This window comes from Canis lupus, chromosome 25 (assembly GCF_011100685.1).
Source record: "Canis lupus familiaris isolate Mischka breed German Shepherd chromosome 25, alternate assembly UU_Cfam_GSD_1.0, whole genome shotgun sequence".
Taxonomy (NCBI): Eukaryota; Metazoa; Chordata; class Mammalia; order Carnivora; family Canidae; genus Canis; species Canis lupus.
The window spans coordinates 21,520,875-21,533,235 of NC_049246.1; the positions used below are offsets into that span (position 1 = coordinate 21,520,875).

The window sequence follows — 12,361 nt, forward strand, 5'->3', positions numbered from 1 at the left end:
TTTTTATATTTTCTTTTCCTATTAGAGCACTTAATATGTTAATTGTAGTTATTTAAATTTCCTATCTGTGTAATAGTTGAGTCTCATTCTGATACTAGCTTTGCCCCTTCTGGTCTTAAATTTTTTATAGAAAGTTGGACATGATGTATTAGGTAATAGGAACTGAGGAAAAGGGCTTTAGTGTGAGATTATGTCAATCTAACCATAAATTAGTCTGTGTCTAATGTTTATTTTATCTATAAATGCCAGAGTCTTCAAATTCATCTAGAGTTCCTGTTTTTGTATCCTTAAGTTCATCTCTGTCTTGCCACTCTTTCAGCTGTAAGTCACTGTTCCAACACTGGAGCCTCAATTGATGTGAAGGTAAGAAGGTGGCAGGGTGAGGAACTAATCTATAAACTTACTCTTTAAAATTTTTTTAAAAGTTTAATTTTAAATTTTATTTACTTATATTTTAATTCCAATGTAGTTGACATGCACTGTTATATTAGTTTCAGGTGTATAATATAGTAACTCAATTCTTTTTTTTTTTTTTTAAAGATTTTATTTATTTATTCATGACAGACACAGAGAGAAAGAGAGAGGCAGAGACACAGACAGAGGGAGAAGCAGGCTCTATGCAGGGAGCCTGATGAGGGACTCGATTGCAGGTCTCCAGGATCACACCCCAGGCCGAAGGCAGTGCTGAACTGCTGGGCCACTGGGGCTCCCAGTGACTCAACAATTCTAAACATAACTCAGTACTCATCAGGATAAGTGTACCCTTAAATCCCTTCATCTATGAACTTGTTCTTAAATCTCTATCTGCTGGTAGAACCTGTGTCCCTGATCTGTGACTTACATTTATTGATATTTTTTTCTTTAGCTCTGTCTAAACCTATCCACTGAATTTTTAATTTTTATCACTAGATTTCATTTCTAAAGGCAATTTGTTCTTTTTGCAAAATTCATTATTTTAAGCCTTTTGTATTTTTTGAATGCTATCAAACATACTTTCAGAAATATATTCCTTGATTGCAAATTCAATATCTGAAGACTCTATGGGTCCTTTCTTTCTTTCTTTTTTTTTTTTTTTTTTAATGAGTCCTTTCTGTTTTTTATTTATTTTTTCTATTTACTCTTGCTTATACATGAGTTTTCCTTGTGTGTTTTGTGATTTTCATCTATTAGTTGCTTTTATTTTCCTTAGAACTTTATATTTGTGAATTTTTTTGGCTTAAGCTAAGGTAGGCTCTACCAGAGAGGATTTTCTTGTGGGTTAAGTACCTGTGAGTCTTAGCACTTTAAATTTTAAGCTAAATTCTTGGCTTAACATTTTTCTTGTTAATCATGCACTGTGAGTTAGGCCAGAAAACTCACATGAGTCATTCTTTTATTTTCAGGAAAGACTCCTCAGAAACCCCTCCTCCCTCCACTCAGTATAAAGATATGAGACAGATTTTGTCTGTTTGCTTGGTTGCTTGCTTATTTATCAAGAGTACTAAATGCATAGCATTTTTATTTTATTTTCTCACACAAAAGGTGAGCTTTTTTGGGTTCTTGCCTTATACTGGAAACCAAGCTATTAGACATCACATTTTCAGAGGCCTTTGGGCATTTTGTTCTATTTCCACAACACACTGAAGGTTTAAATTCAGTCAACTTTAGTACATTTTAAAATGATCTGCACATCTACTTTTGCTTAAATCTTATTTAAGCAAATATATATATTTCTTTCATAACAACTCCTGGATACCTTTATAAAGATGTATTTGGTTTCATCTACAGATTTAATTGGGATGCTTAACTGGTCATGATGCTGAGAAAAGAGGTAGTAATGATTCTCTGTGGGCTAGAATTCTGATCTGTGTATCACTTCTGTAGAGTTGGTTACAGATCTCTGCTCGAATGCAGATCTACTCTTGGGGTACTGATAAATTTACAGATCTAGATGTGCTTGTTTCTTCTTTTTGAAATGTTGACAAGATCTATATATAATAGATGAAACATATGATAGATGAAACAGATACTGCTTTTATCAACATGCTGGTTGAATCGCAGCCTAGCTGTGGAGGATCTAAAATTTTATTTTTGACAACCAATCCAAATTAATGATACTAATAAGCCTTGAGGATACTTATTTTTCTCTTCAGTGGCCATTTTATATTTATTAACCATTTTTTTAAAATGAGATGGTCTATTTATTATTGAAGAGTTTATGATGATACTCTTACATATTTTGAATATTGAACTGTGGAAGTATATCTCCTATCTTTGGAGTCCAATTGCCACTTACTAACTTTGTATATTTGGACATTTTATAGACTTCTTTGTGACTCCAATTCCTTATTGGTAAAATGGAGATAAAAATAACACCTACCACATGAAAATTTGATTGTGATAATCATGATCCTCATGACTGAGATGGATCTGGGAAAGTGAGGCTGAAGAAGAAAATGTTTACAAGTCTAAGTATAACCTTTTCCTTTTGATTCTTTGCCCAGTTTTTTAGTTTTTATTTGCACTCAGAATAATAATTTGATGCTTTAAGATCTCAATTTCTACCAAATAATTTTGAGGGTCAGTTTTCACCCATGTGCATATTTTTTTTTTTAAAGAATTTGATTAGGTTGAAAGTATTTTATTTCTTCCCTAATTTGATCTTATTTCCAATTTCACCACAGAGTCATCACTAACTTTATTGCATATGGCATTTTTGAGAAGTCAGTCTTTTCTCCAAGTGAGAAATAGAATAACAATGATAATCTCTTTACCATCTTTCAACCACTTTCTGGGATTAAGTCTGAGACTCTTCTGTATAAGCTCCCTAAAAGAGTTGGCCTCAACATTATGTTCTAGTTTAATTTCCTCCTAATGTCCCCTTGCAATCCAAGCAGTTGACTATTCTCTGGATGCACATAATTTTCACATTTTTGTCTTTAAGTTTTTGTTCAAACTATTCCCTCTGACAAGAATGCCCTACTCTAACTTCTTTCTCTTCTAGATGGACTCCTCTTTGCTTCCAGACTTGCTCCCTTGAATACATTCACTATACTGTAACTGGATTGATCTTTGGAAAATGCAAACTGATTATGTCAGTTCCCTGTTTAAATCTCTTAAATAGCTGCTAGTTGCTCTAAGGAATATAATTCAATCCCTTTAATTTAGTATATCATGTGTTCTTCATCTTTCTGGACTTATTTTTGTTTAGCCTGCCTCACAGTGTGTAGACTCACTCCAGCCCTTTCAGATGCTGTTTTCTCCTTTTCAGATGATCTCCTACTATCACCAACATAGCCTTAATTTTTTTTTTTTTAGAGATTTTATTTATTTATTCATGAGAGAAACAGAGAGAGAGAGAGAGAGAGAGAGAGAGGGAGAGACATAGGCAGAGGGAAAAGCAGGCTCCATGAAGGAAACTCAACATGGGACTCGATCCTGGGACTCTGGGATCATGCTCTGAGCTAAAGGCAGATGCTCAACTGCTGAGCCATCCAGGGGTCCCACCAACATATCCTTCATATGGAAAAGCTATTCAGTTTGTCCTTCGGATTTAGTGTTGTCATAAAAAATATAGGACACCGGGATCCCTGGGTGGCGCAGCGGTTTGGCGCCTGCCTTTGGCCCAGGGCGCGATCCTGGAGACCCCGGATCGAATCCCACGTCAGGCTCCCGGTGCATGGAGCCTGCTTCTCCCTCTGCCTATGTCTCTGCCTCTCTCTCTCTCTCTCTCTATGTGACTATCATAAATAAATAAAATAAAATAAAAATTAAAAAAAATATAGGACACCAATTTAAATTTGAATTGCATCTAAACAGTAAATAATTTGTAGTAGAAGTATGTCCCAAATATTACACAGGGCATACCTGTACTAAAAAGTATTTTTTCCATGCATAATACATAAAACTATTTATATGTTTATAAAACTTCCTACTTGGTGAGCGTCAGTGGTTGTGGCCTCATTATTTCATGGTTGTATTTTCTACCTTTTACATTGACTTGTTAATCGTTGGTAAATGTCAAGCAATGACTGTGATTTAAAGAAAGGACATGCAGTACACTATTTGGAAAGAAAATATTTAGTTGCATTCGACATGATATGTAATTAGTGACAAGACATGTGCTTTTCAGTGATGTTAGTAGGAAAATGGTATCTGCCAAATCACCTCTTGGTTAACTTGCTCAAATTTGAGTACCCTATTTTAGAAAGATATAGGTATTATCCAGACAAAAGAGTCCAAGGCAATAACAATAACTAATATTATGTTCCAAATAGTGTGCTTATGTGACTTAAATGCACAATTTCGATTAATTTTCATTAACTTCTTTGGAAAAGCACTTGATAAGATTCAACATCCATTCATGATAAAAACTCTGTACAAAATGGGTTTAGAGGAAACATCACAAAATAATGAAGGCCATATATGACAAACCTACAACTAACATCATACCCATTGGTGAAAAGCTGAAATCTTCCCTGCTGAGATTAGGAACAAGACAAGGATGTTCACTGTCACTACTCTTATTCAGCATACCACTGGAAGTCCTAGCCACATCAATCAGATAAAAAAAAAAAAAAAAAGGCGTCCAAATTGGTAAAAAAGAAGTAAAACAGTCACTACATGTAGATCGCATTATACTATATATAGAAAACCCCAAAGATGCCACCAAAAAACTATTAAAATAAACGAATCCAATAAAATTGTAGGATACAGAATTAACCATAAAGTGCTTGTATTTCTGTACACTAGTAAACAAGTTATTAGAAAAATTAGGAAAAAAAATCTTATTTATAATTGTATCAAAAATATTAAAATATCTAAGAATAAATTCAACCAAGGAGATGAAAGACCAATACTCTGAAAACTATAAAATGCTGATGAAAGAAATTGAAAACAACACAAATAAATAGAATAATATACCACGCTCTTGGACTAGAAGAATTAATAGTGTTAAAATGTCCATATTACCCAAGGAATTCTATAGATTCAATGCAATTCCTACCAAAATACTAAGTATTCTTCATACAACCAGAACAAATAATCCTAAAGTTTTTATGAAACCGTGAAAGAACTCCAACAGCCAAAGCAAACTTGAGAAGGCAGGACAAACCTTAAGGTATCACAATCCGTTTCAAACTATCTTGCAAAGCTAGTATGGTATTGGCACAAAAATAGACTCAAAGAGCAATGAAACAGAATAGAGAGCCCAGTAAGAAATCTATGCTATGTACAGTCAACTGATCTATGACAGAGGATCCAAGAATATACAATGGGGATAAGACTGTCTCTTGAATAAGTAAGGTGTTTTGGGAAAATTGGACAGCTCTATGCACAAGAATAAAACTCAAGGACTTTCTTACACTGTAAACACAAACTCAGAATGGATTAAAGATCTAAATGCAAGACCTGAAACCATAAAATTCTTAAAAGAAAGCATATATAGTAATCTCTTGAACACTGGCCTTAACACTATTTTGTATCTATCTCCAGAGACTCTGACCAAAGAAAAAAGGTTCTTCACAGTGATATAAATCATCAACAAAACAAAAATACAACTTACTGAATAAGAAGATATTTGCAATTGATGTAACCAATAGTGGGTTAATATCCAAATTAGAGAGAACTCCTACAAGTCAAAAACAAACGCAATAACATTGTTTGGTGACTGAGGGTAACTACACTTATTGTGGTGAGGATAGTATAATGTATATAATTTTTGAATCACTATGTTTTGCATATGTCTAAAACTAATATAATATTGTATATCAGTTACTTGTTAATAAAACATAACTGCCTTATGAAGCAAGTAATTGTCTCTGCATATCTATATATCAAAATTATGAAAATTAGACTTAGGGATGGGCCCATATCTATATATCAAAAATATGAAAATTAGCCTTAGGGATGGGCCCAGGATTCTATAGTATATTGTGGAAAACATCCAAGTTGTCTTACTAAACAAGCCAATACTGCTTAAAAGATTACATATACTATGAGAACTGGTTGAAGGAAAAGTTAGTTAGCATGAGTAGAAAAAAATGATAAATGTTGTCAGATATTTGGAGGATTAGACTTTTCTCTTAAAAAAAAAAAAAAAAGATTTACTTATTTTGAGAGAGAAAGAGAGAGCCCAGGAGGAGGGGCACGGGGAGAGGAAGAGAATCTCAAACAGACTTCCTACAGAGTGTGGAGACCCACGTGGGGCTCAGTCTCACAATCTTGAGACCATGACCTGAGACAAAATAAAAAAAGCTGCTTACTGACCAAGCCACCCAGGTGTCCCAAGATCAGACTTTTTGTGTGTTTCCGAGCAGCAGAATTAAGACAAATGGGAAATACATATGGCTAGATAAGAGTGGAAATTGCCTAACACCTAAGGTTTAAGTATAAATAATTTATAAAGAATTAGAATAATTGAACTTGGAATAGAATTGATTTGAGACTCTTCTACAAAGAATACTTTTCTAATCCCTTGAAGATTTAAGGGGTAATAGGAAATTCAGTAGGTAGTTTGCATGAACAGATTATACTGTATAGATTAGAGATAAAAAACTGGATTCTGGGATCCCTGGGTGGCTCAGCGGTTTAGCGCCTGTCTTCAGCTCAGGGCGTGATCCTGGAGTCTCGGGATCGAGTCCCGCATCGGGATATCTGCATGGAGCCTGCTTCTCCCTCTTGCCTGTCTCTCTCACTGTGTCTCTCATGAATAAATAAATTTAAAAATCTTAAAAAAAAAAAAAAAACTGGATTCTTGGGGTTCCTGGGTGGCTGAGCGGTTGAGCGTCTGCCCCTGGCTCAGGGTGTGATCCTGGGGTCCAGGACTGAGTCCTACATTGGGCTCCCTGCATGAAGCCTGCTTCTCCTTCTGTCTGTATCTCTGCCTCTCTCTGTGTCTCTCATGAATAAATAAATAAAACCTTAAAAAAATCTGATTCCTGATATGTTAAAGATGTTAGATTTAATAATTTTATATGTAAATAGTTCCTTGGCTAAAACTTCAGATGATATTGTATATTTCTATAGAACCGGTGGTAGCTGGGATGCCATTTTAAATCTATAAATATTTTTAACCTCTGAGGTAAGGAATTAAATATGTGTATTGGCCATTTTGTTTCACTATTTTATAGTAACTATGTAAAATGATCTTCTAGTAATGCAAAGTATGCCTCCTATTGTTCTCTGGGGACATTTTGAAATAACTATTAACTTTAGTAAAGAGGTTTTGGACTGAGAAGGGACATGCTACATTTAGGATTGTACATAGTTATGTATTGTTGAGGCAGAATGCTGTCTTTAGTATTTTCTCCTTATGAGGGAGAAGAATGTTTCTTTTCTCCATGTGGATTTAGATTATATTTTTCTCTAAAGAGTTGTGTGCTCTGTTTGTTCTTGTTTGAAGATTCATTGACAAAAGACATGAAGTGGTGTTCTAGATGACTTCAGAAAGAAATTGTACTAGACTGAGGGAGTTAAAAGTCCAACCTGTACTATGCCAGGAATGACCTGCACACTTCATTCTACATAGGTCAGTAACCAAGATGTTGTGTGGTGTACTAATGTTGGAATAGTATGTTCAGATGTGACTACTTTTGGGGTCACTAAAGAGTCTATGTATGCATCCTAGTTTCCTTGAGTGGACTTCAAATTCTCATAGTCTACGATCTCATTGAGGCAAATACAGGGCCTAAAATGGGGACCCCTCTTGGGTTCGGTTATTGAGACTTGATTTTTTTTTTTTTTAAGATTTTATTTATTTATTCATGAGAGACACAGAGAGAAGCAGAGAAACAGGCAGTGGGAGAAGCAGGCTCCATGCAGGGACTCGATCCCAGGACCCGGGATCGTGCCCTGGGCCGAAGGCAGATGCTCAACTGCTGAGCCACCCAGGGATCCCAAGACCTGATTTTGACATTAGCTTTTCTTTAAAGGCACTCTCATTGGTTGGGTTAAGCTAGTCCCTTTCACAAAGAGGCAAGATTGATACTGAAAGACAAGATAGTGTTCTAAATATCCAAATATGAAGGCACCTTCTCAAGGAGGATTGGCTAGAGCCTTTGAGCTCTGAGAATAGCCATGTATACTGTGATTTGTAAATTACTGTGTTGTAATTCTCTCATATAAACTAATTCAAGCTTAGAAAACCTCTCATCAAAAACTACAAACTGTTTTCTTCTGTGTTGGAAAAACTAAGTGAAGGGTAAGTGCTATGCCTGGAAATAATGATAAAATTCAGGCAATGACAAATCTCCTTTTCAGACTCCCCTACTTCATCCTAGGACAGTGTGCCAGGAATAGATTGTCCTAGAATGGTGGATAGTTTAAGAACTGCCAGAGGTTATTCTGAGAGGTAAGAGCATAGAGAATATCAGTAAAGATCCAAAAATATGCCAGAATCAAGACGCAGAATAATGCAAAAAACCCCATGAGATGCTGCCATTTCTGATGACTCATTAGGAAATACTAAGGGTGCTATGGTGGCCATAAAAATGCTGCTGTAAGAGTATCCCATTCAGACAGCCTGCTGCAGAGTATAGTTGACTGACAGCCCAGCTGCTCTCATCTAGGTCCACCACTGAGTTTATACCAAAGCTGTGATTCTCCCAAGATGTCAGCTATCGTCTGGGCACAGTAAAGGGACTAGTGCCAGACAATTTCGGTGAAGCACAGCTCATCTAATAGATTACTTTAGCTTCATAACTCCTCATTCGTCTGATCAAAAGTTTTCTAAAATGGAGCAGCAGTCTGTGACTCTTCTCATCTCATCCTTCCTCTCCGCCTCCTTCTTTTTTTAAAATTTACATTCAATTAGCCAACATAGTACATCATTAGTTTCAGATGTAGTTTTCAATAATTGATCAGTTGCTTATAGCACACAGTGCTCATCACATCACCTGCCCTCCTTAATGCCCATCACCCAGTTACTGCATCCCTCCACCCATGTCCCCTTCAGCAACCCTCAGTTTGTTTCCAAGAGTTAAGAGTCTCTCATGGTTTGTCCCCCTCCCTGATTTTTTCCCAGTTTTCCCTCCTTTCTATTATGGTCCTCTGCATTCTTTCTTATATTCCACATAAGAATAAAACCATATGATAATTGTCTTTCTCCAGTTGATTTATTTCACTTAGCATAATACCCCTAGTTCCATCCATGTTGAAGCAAATGGTGAGTATTCATCCTTTCTGATGGCTGAGTAATATTCCATTGTGTGTGTGTGTCTGTGTGTGTGTGTGTGTGTGTGTGTGTGTGTGTATATATATTCTCATACCTTCTTTATCCATTCATCTGTCTAAGGACATTGAGGCTCCTTCCACAGTTTGGCTATTGTAGACATTGGGGTGCAGGTGCCCTTTCATTTCACTACATCAGTATCTTTGGAGTAAATACCCAGTAGTGCAATCGGTGGGTTATAGAGCTGCTGTTTTTAACTTTTTGAGGACCTCCATCCTGTTTTCCAGAGTGGCTGCACCAGCTTGCATTCTCACCAACAGTGTAAGAGGGTCCCCCTTTCTTCAAACCGTCACTGATATTTGCTGTTTCCTGTATTATTAATTTTAGCTATTCTAACTGGTATAAAGTGATATCTTGTGGTTTTTATTCATATCTCCCTAATCCCAGTGATATGGAACATTTTTCATGTGTCTGTTGGTCATTTATATGACTTTTTTGGAGATATGTCTGTTCATATCTTCTGCCCATTTCTTGGCTGGATTTTTATTTTTTATTTTTTATTTATGATAGTCACAGAGAGAGAGAGAGAGAGAGAGAGAGAGAGGCAGAGACATAGGCAGAGGGAGAAGCAGGCTCCATGCACTGGGAACCCGATGTGGGACTCGATCCCAGGTCTCCAGGATAGTGCCCTGGGCCAAAGGCAGGTGCCAAACCGCTGCGCCACCCAGGGATCCCCTTGGCTGGATTTTTTGTTTTTGGGCTGTTGAGTTTGATAAGTTCTTTATAGATCTTGGATACTAGCCCTTTATCTGGTGTATCATTTGCAAATATCTTCTCCCATTCTGTAGGTTGTCTTTTAGTTTTGTTCACTATTTCCTTCACTGTGCAGAAGCTTTTTATCTTGATGAAGTCCCAATAGTTTATTTTTGCTTTTGTTTCCTTTGCCTTTTAAAGATATATCTTGTAAGGAGTTGCTGTGGTCGAGGTCAAAGAGGTTGCTGCCTTTGTTCTTCTCTAGGATTTTGATGGATTCCTGTCTCACTTTTAGGTCTTTCATCCATTTTGAATTTGTCTTTGTGTATGGTGTAAGAGAATGGTCTAGTTTCATTCTTCTGCATGTGGCTATCCAATTTTCCCAGCACCGTTTATTGAAGAGATGGTCTTCTTTTTTCCATTGGGTATTCTATCCTGCTTTGTTGAAGATTAGTTGACCAGTTGAGGGCCCATTTCTGGGTTCTCTATTCTGTTCCATTAATTTATGTATCTGTTATTGTGCCAGTACCACACTGTCTTGATGATCAAGATGCTACTATGAAGGTTGTAGACTCAAATGCTGATAATGGTTATTCAAAATTAAATTTATGGAATACCCATAAAGTAGGCTGAATTGGAACCTGTAGACAGTTTAGAAAAAACAAAACTCTATAACAGTAACTTTTTGAAGACCTAGGATTCTGTTGTTTTCATGTAAATAGGGAGTTTTAAAATCACCTCCCTTTAGAGGTTTCAATTGTCACATGGCTATAAACCAAAGACCCAAATAATTTCAAATGATCACAGATACCATTTAGGTAAAAATTCTCATGTGTCAGTAATTTTTTTTTTTTTAAGATTTTATTTTTATTTATTCATGAGAGACGCACACACAGGCAGAGGGAGAAGCAGGCTCCATGCAGGGAACCTGACGTGGTACTTGATCCTGGGCCTCCAAGATCACACCCTGGGCAGAAGGCAGCACTAAACCACTGAGCCACCCGGGCTGCCCATGTGTCAGTACTTTTGATACAAGAGAGCTTTGTTCTTATCTCCCGGAGTCGAAGAATGAATCTCATGGACAATAGAAAATGAGTAAGGGAATAGAAGTTTATAAAGTGAAGATATAGAGGAAGCTCTCAGAAGTGAGAGGACATGTAGGGTTGGTCTTTTATTGAGAACCTACTCAGGGAACCTAAATCCTTTTAACTATCCATTGATATCACCTGTTGAAGACTAGTGAAAATATCTTTAATGGCTTACTTCCTTTTTAGAATCTGATGATTTTTTTCTTGGTCACAAATAGCTGATACAACAAGACACCTTCCCCACCCACACCAAGGGCAGGGTGGTCTGGCTTGCTCCCTTATCTCTGGTTTCCTTACATCTCAGCATTTTTGGGATTTTTGTGAGCCTGCTTCCATGGCCCCCTGCCTAGCCCCATTTGTCCCTAACTCACTTTTAATGTTGTGTACATCAAATTATAGTAAAAAGATGACTATAAACAACATGCAGCTCCTCTATTTTAATGAATAACACAACAGATTACAGTAAACCAAGTTTATATTCCACGATTTAGTGTAGTTCTCCCATTAGTTCACTTTGTGATGGGCATTAAGAGTATCTTCAAATCCAATAGTCTCATCATTACACCTCAAAATATCCATGGAAAGGTTTGAGCTTGGAAGAAATGGAAGATGCTAAACCTACTGCACTATCTTGAATTCCATTTGTAATTTTAGTGGAGCAAACAGACCTTGGATGTTTCTTAGTGTGGAAAAATGCATTTTATCTGAGTTGGAAATTTTTTTCTGATAATTCAAGAGGGTGACTGGGCAACAATTGATTTTTTTTTTTTTTTTTTTTTTCACACAAGGAGGACATTTTCAAAGAAGATCATGACTTTCAAAGGTCTACTTGCTGAAAGTTCAGGTAACTGGAATGCTGTCCTTTAGCTAAGATCCCAGTCCTCTGGCATTCATCTTCATTTGCTCTGTGAACCTCCTCTCTCTTTTTGTAGAGGTCAAAATAGCCTGAAGGCTTTACCTATGTACTTCTCCCTTCCCTTTCACCTTCACAAGTGCTAATTCCTTGGTAAGGTCTTCTCCAAGGACTAAAACTCACACAGGCACTGTGTGATTTAGCATAAATGGCAGATATGAACTGAGACCAATTGTAATTTTAGTATTCTTATGAATGTGATGTAATTGAGCTTGGACATTTTAGTTACATATGTAAGTGTGTGCTAAGAATATCAAATTGAAAAGTCACCTAAAAAAGAATTTGAGCTACTTCAAGCTGGAAGAAATTAGGAAGAGGTTGTGGGATATTATGATTTATAGTAAGGTAAATATTTGGTCTTCATCTCCATTTCTGGCAAAAACCTTTGGAATTTCCAAAGAGATAGGAACCATAGAGATGCCTTTTGTTATGTTAACAAAGTGATTCTGGGAGACACCT

General features: G+C 36.5%; 1 pseudogene; it reads right to left on the bottom strand.

Moving 5' to 3' along the window:
• Positions 1-11,446: 11,446 nt before the first annotated feature.
• LOC100688695 lies at positions 11,447-11,883 on the bottom strand (annotated as a pseudogene).
• Positions 11,884-12,361: the final 478 nt, after the last annotated feature.